This window comes from Aplysia californica, unplaced genomic scaffold (genome assembly GCF_000002075.1).
Source record: "Aplysia californica isolate F4 #8 unplaced genomic scaffold, AplCal3.0 scaffold00115, whole genome shotgun sequence".
In the NCBI taxonomy this organism is placed as follows: domain Eukaryota; kingdom Metazoa; phylum Mollusca; class Gastropoda; order Aplysiida; family Aplysiidae; genus Aplysia; species Aplysia californica.
The window spans coordinates 371,599-377,504 of record NW_004797385.1 but is presented as its reverse complement, the minus strand read 5'-3'; the positions used below and the strand labels follow the sequence as shown (position 1 = coordinate 377,504).

General features: G+C 38.2%; 1 long non-coding RNA gene across 1 annotated transcript in view; it reads left to right on the top strand.

The window, feature by feature from the left end:
• Window positions 1–5,656: 5,656 nt before the first annotated feature.
• The window catches only part of LOC118477506, a 72,731-nt gene continuing 72,481 nt past the window's right edge, over window positions 5,657–5,906 (top strand). The window contains exon 1 of the long non-coding RNA XR_004858423.1: window positions 5,657–5,809. This is a non-coding gene — a long non-coding RNA (uncharacterized LOC118477506). The remainder of the gene's footprint in view (window positions 5,810–5,906) is intronic.

Genomic DNA, 5,906 nt, shown 5'->3' with positions numbered 1-5,906 from the left:
TCTTTCTTGGGCCGGGAGCACTCTTGGTGGCCACTCTGAAGTAGTCTGCATTTTTAGTCCTTCAGCCGGTTCAATTTTCCTTCGTTTTATTTTAGTCCACTCCAAGCCTTCCCTTCTCCCTTCCTACAAAATACAGAATAATAGTAATAATAATTTTTAAAATAATTTTCTTTCGCTGTCAATTTTTGTCTGCCGAATTCTCGAGTTGTCTCCTCCTTCTGTCTGTTCTGATCGATGTCAGCTAGTTTGATAAGTTGTGAGGTGTTAAAGTTTTTTTTTATTTATTTAAGTGACTTCTTTCTTTAGTTATTTCCCTGGGTTTTTCCGACGGTACCTGGGGGTTTTCAGTGTTGATGACGTCAGAAGTCTGGAGAAAGAAAGTCAAAGCGATCCCTTTTTTTTTTTTTTTTTTTCTATCTCAAATTTCAAATGATCAGTAGTTGGATGGAAATCGGAGTTCAGAAGAATAGTTAATTGTTCATCTCAAATTTCAATTGATGTCTAACAGCTGTCGGGCAGCTTAAAAGTCACATTCTCAAATGCTGCATGGTTTTTCCAATTCGAGAAAAGCGAATCGATCAAGCCATTTGCTATACTCGAAACGACTTGAGACCGAAAATAGAAACAACTTTGCATAAAGACGACGTAGAACAATGACAAATCGATCCAATTCCCTAACACTATTTGTGGTACGAGATACAACACTATCGAAGCGAAATTACATGCTATGACGTCACCCAAAAGTTAGAGATCGTCTACCACCAAAGAAGATTATAAATAAAACTCTATATAAACTCTTTATCTACCACTGCATATTCCTGATGGAATCATTGTGAAGTGGGGAGTTAAGGCGTTCTGCTTCCTCAGCATTTAGTTATTGGATTAATTGGCGATGTTAGTGCGTCAAACGTAATTTAACACCGAAGATGATATCAAAATAAAGGTTGTAAAGCGCATAGAGCATGCTGCGCGCTTCTGTACTTCTGTCTGTCTGTCTCGGAGTTTCAACGCACTAAAATATAATATGTCCGTTGCCGGAATGGTGTGTTTGTCAGTAGCTTCGTTTAAAACTTAAAATGAAAATTTACTCTCTTATATTTCTCAATGAATTTTATTGTTTATGCTCAATGAACATTTTGATGAGTTAGTTGATATTCGTAAATTGTTCTGAAAGAAGAAACAAACGTTCAACTTTTTGCAGTATACCTTCCTTGCTGAAGGTGGATCAGTGGCCTTTATTTTGGGGGCTTATTAAACGAGTGTCATGTTATGTGCCTTGTATTTTGATATTTTCAGACCAAACTGAAAGCCCCTTTAAAGGCATTTTCCCCCTCTATAAATCTAAGGGGAAAGGGGCGAGGCTGGGTTGGGGGCGGTGTGGTGCCTCGGACCATTCGCCGATCCCATGCCGACGACACTGGAAGTTTAGTCCTCAAAGGTCGTCGGTATCAGGTTGGACGACATTGTGGATGTTCCCTGTTCAAATCCTACTAAGGCGTCCATGATGATTCGTTTTAGGAATGTTCAAATTATGATCTCGACCCACTTTACCTCGACCCTGAAAGCTCACATTTTGAACGATCTAGATTGTGTCGAAGGAGGCGTAAAAGATTTGCAATAATTATTTTTTGGCAATATATCGTTAGCGGTGCTCAAATACTTCCCCATAAAGATGAAATTTCTGAACGACAGAAATAACCAGAGTGAAATGAAGCTCGCTCAACCACAAAGAACGAAAAGACGAAATTAATCAGCCGTCCATAGACGCAACAGTGGGCGATTTCTTCGAAACCAAAAACTGATAAAACAGCAAATTTCCTAGATTTTCGTAGATTGCACTCTTTTGTGCAGACAAATCAAGTCTGAAAGGCTGTCTGAGAAAAAAAAAGGTTTATCGACTGCTACGAAATTAGAAATTATAAGAGATGCTAAATTTGACTGAATTGGGAGACGTCTGTCATAGCTGATGGTATGAGGATGTGATTGGTAGGTCCAACTTTATTACTCCCCACGTCGTTTCTTCTTGATTTTGTTCTTTCCTAATACTAAAAGACTGCTACGGTGTCGAAGAGCACCATTCTCTTAAAAGTAAAAACGAAAACGAAACCCATACCAGCCCATGGCATTGCTTCGCACAATGCTGCAGAAAAGCAATTGATGTCCAACAGGATATCTTACTGACATTCTCGTTCTATTTTAGGTTTTTGCAGACGCAGACGCATCAGTGTTGTGAGAGTAAACTCCAAATTCCACCCGAAAGCCGAGCAAACCTGAGCCGAGAAAAACGCCTCTCAACAACAACACCTTCTTTTTTGCATAAGAATAGCTCCCCCCCCCTCCCCCAGGGAGATTTCCTCTGGTTGGGAATTTTGGAGAAGCATGACACTGTCTCAGGCGTCAGAGATCTGCGATCAAGTATATGGCTTTCAGGGAGTGTTATGGATGAAGGAAAAACGTTTTATTTTCTCACTGTGTGTTCGCCACGTTCTTGGATGGCCTGAGCTCGCCATCGCTACGTCATGTTATTTTTTTAAAATTCACAGTTTTATTCGCTTGTCTGTCTTGCTTTTTCTCTATACTAAATGACCCTTGTCGTGTCAGTGTGCCCCAATATAGCCAAGCAGACAAACGGATGTGGCCACTTCCTTTCCCACGAGCTGTCATCAAACCGCTTTCCTCGTTTACCAAAAATTCTTTTCTCTCCCCCCTCCCTCAACCATTTCTCTTCTTTTACCGCCCCCCCCCCTTTTTAAAAATAATTGTTTCGATCATTTGTTTCTTCTTTTTTAACTTGTTGTAATTATCTATCTGAATCTGAATCTCTCTTTCTTGGGCCGGGAGCACTCTTGGTGGCCACTCTGAAGTAGTCTGCATTTTTAGTCCTTCAGCCGGTTCAATTTTCCTTCGTTTTATTTTAGTCCACTCCAAGCCTTCCCTTCTCCCTTCCTACAAAATACAGAATAATAGTAATAATAATTTTTAAAATAATTTTCTTTCGCTGTCAATTTTTGTCTGCCGAATTCTCGAGTTGTCTCCTCCTTCTGTCTGTTCTGATCGATGTCAGCTAGTTTGATAAGTTGTGAGGTGTTAAAGGTTTTTTTTAGATTTAAGTGACTTCTTTCTTTCGTTATTTCCCTGGGTTTTTCCGACGGTACGTGGGGGCTTTCAGTGTTGATGACGTCAGACGTCTGGAGAAAGAAAGTCAAAGCGATCTCTTTTTTTTTTCTTTTTTTTTCTATCTCAAATTTCAAATGATCAGTAGTTGGATGGAAATCGAAGTTCAGAAGAATAGTTAATTGTTCATCTCAAATTTCAATTGATGTCTAACAGCTGTCGGGCAGCTTAAAAGTCACATTCTCAAATGCTGCATGGTTTTTCCAATTCGAGAAAAGCGAATCGATCAAGCCATTTGTTATACTCGAAACGACTTGAGACCGAAAATAGAAACAACTTTGCATAAAGACGACGTAGAACAATGACAAATCGATCCAATTCCCTACCACTATTTGTGGTACGAGATACAACACTATCGAAGCGAAATTACATGCTATGACGTCACCCAAAAGTTAGAGATCGTCTACCACCAAAGAAGATTATAAATAAAACTCTATATAAACTCTTTATCTACCACTGCATATTCCTGATGGAATCATTGTGAAGTGGGGAGTTAAGGCGTTCTGTTTCGTCAGCATTTAGTTATTGGATTAATTGTCGATGTTAGTGCGTCAAACGTAATTTAACACCGAAGATGATATCAAGATAAAGGTTGTAAAGCGCATAGAGCATGCTGTAGAAGAGCAGGGCGTGGATATGCGCTGTATAATGCAACTATATTATTATTATTATTATTATTATTATTATTATTATTATTATTATTATTATTATTATTATTATTATTGTTATTGTTATTATTATTATTATTTATTGTTATCATCATCGTCATCATCATCATCATTGATTGGAAAGCAGAGTAGGATGGAGAGTCTTGTTTGAATTTCAGACAAAATAACATACAAATAGAACATGTTTAAAATTTGTTTAATTTACACAGCTCATCATCATCATCATCATCCTCCTCCTCCTCCTCCTCCTCCTCCTCCTCCTCATCATCATCATCATCATCATCATCATCTTGATAATAATAATAATTATTATTGCTATTGGTATTGTTATTATTATCATCGTTATTAATATCATTAATATTGCTATTATAATGGCCTACTACTACTACTACTACTACTACTACTACTACTACTACTACTACTACTATTATTATTATTATTATTATTATTATTTTTATTATTATTTGAATGTGACTACAGATAAGCACACATATAGACAGACGAAAGAACAGCCAGTCTACCGGTTTCTCCTACACCACTATCATTCTTGACTGCACGTTCTAAATCATAGAAATCCTAAGGCCTCATAGTGTGGTATCTATTAGTGGTGTGCTTATATTGCCTGAATTGTGATACTGTATATCATATGACGTTATGTGTACTGAATAACTTAATTCGTGCATAATTCATGTCAGTGAGACCTCAACTGTCCCACAGAGATAGAATAACAGTCGTAACGATACATAATATCTTTTCAGTATGAACCTGAGAAGTCCTGCTTCAACTAAAACTAACGAAAACGCACTCTCACCATATTATTTATTATATGAGCCAGATAAAAGTAATCTGACCTCTTTAACTTAAAGGGATCTAAATTTCCGGTATATTTGATGTACTTTTTGTTTAAACCATTTCAGGGTTGCTTTCTTAGCCCCCCCCCCCCATACGAAACCCGGCGTCTGAGGTGTATCGGTAAGGCTTTTTTTTGCCTCCAGCGTCTGTGGCGAGTTCGATTCCCATGTGAGGAGAACTGTTGTCGAGTATCTCGGTCTTTCTTGTTGAGATTTGGTATCCATCTCATGTCACGATGGCCCTGACATGCAGGATTGAAGCTCGCCTGCTATATAATCTAAATTGTATCGATGGGGTTTTAAAAAACACCTACATTTAGAACCAAAGCAAAGAAAGAGCGCATAATAATATACAAAAACCGGTCAATGTCGCTGAATTTCACTTTACCTTCACATGTTGGCATATATGCCAAAAGAAAAACAATTCATAGTGGGAGGTTGGAGGATGTCACAGTAAAGTCCTATTCACCCCCCCCCCTTCCCTCTATTGCTTTTAGATCTATGTGAGTTTCTTGATTTCCCCCTTCTGTATTAAATCGCCATTATTGTGCTATTGGGTTCCTTTTCACTGAAAATGTGCTTGCGTGTAATCTCGTCCACGATAGTTTTGGAGTACATCACATTTCCACGGCGCCTCTCTCCGGTGTACACTCGGAGCATTTCACAGTTTTAAAGCATGGCAGGAAGCCAGCAACATAAGGATCACGCGACTAGAAAAGATAATCATTTCAGATATGTTATGTACCTAGCTTAATGAACACTTTTATTGTTAACAGTTATTGGGCCGGGATCTGGACAATAAAGATTTATCTTACCCTATCCAAATATATCTTCTTTAGAACCAAAACCAACATCTCTGTCAATGCAAATGGATAGCAGAATACTCTTTTTAAAGTGGTGACATAGCAAGTCTAAACCTTTGGTTGAGCCCAGCCTTACGAACGATGCACAAAGCGCTGAAGTTGCATCTTCTCAAGAACTCTTCCATAAGAGCCACTTTTGAAGCTCAAGCTTACTGGGTTTTTTTCTTTTATTCTTTGTTTCAGAGTTTTACTGTTGAGTTTATCATAACTTGGTGGATAGCGGATTGTGGGCAAACTGGTTTAGTCTCAAAAGGTAAGTTATTTCTGTATTCTGTAATGAAATACTCGCATCACAAAATTAATATTAATTTGATTTGTGAAACAGATAGTGCAAGAAATAAGCTCCCCCC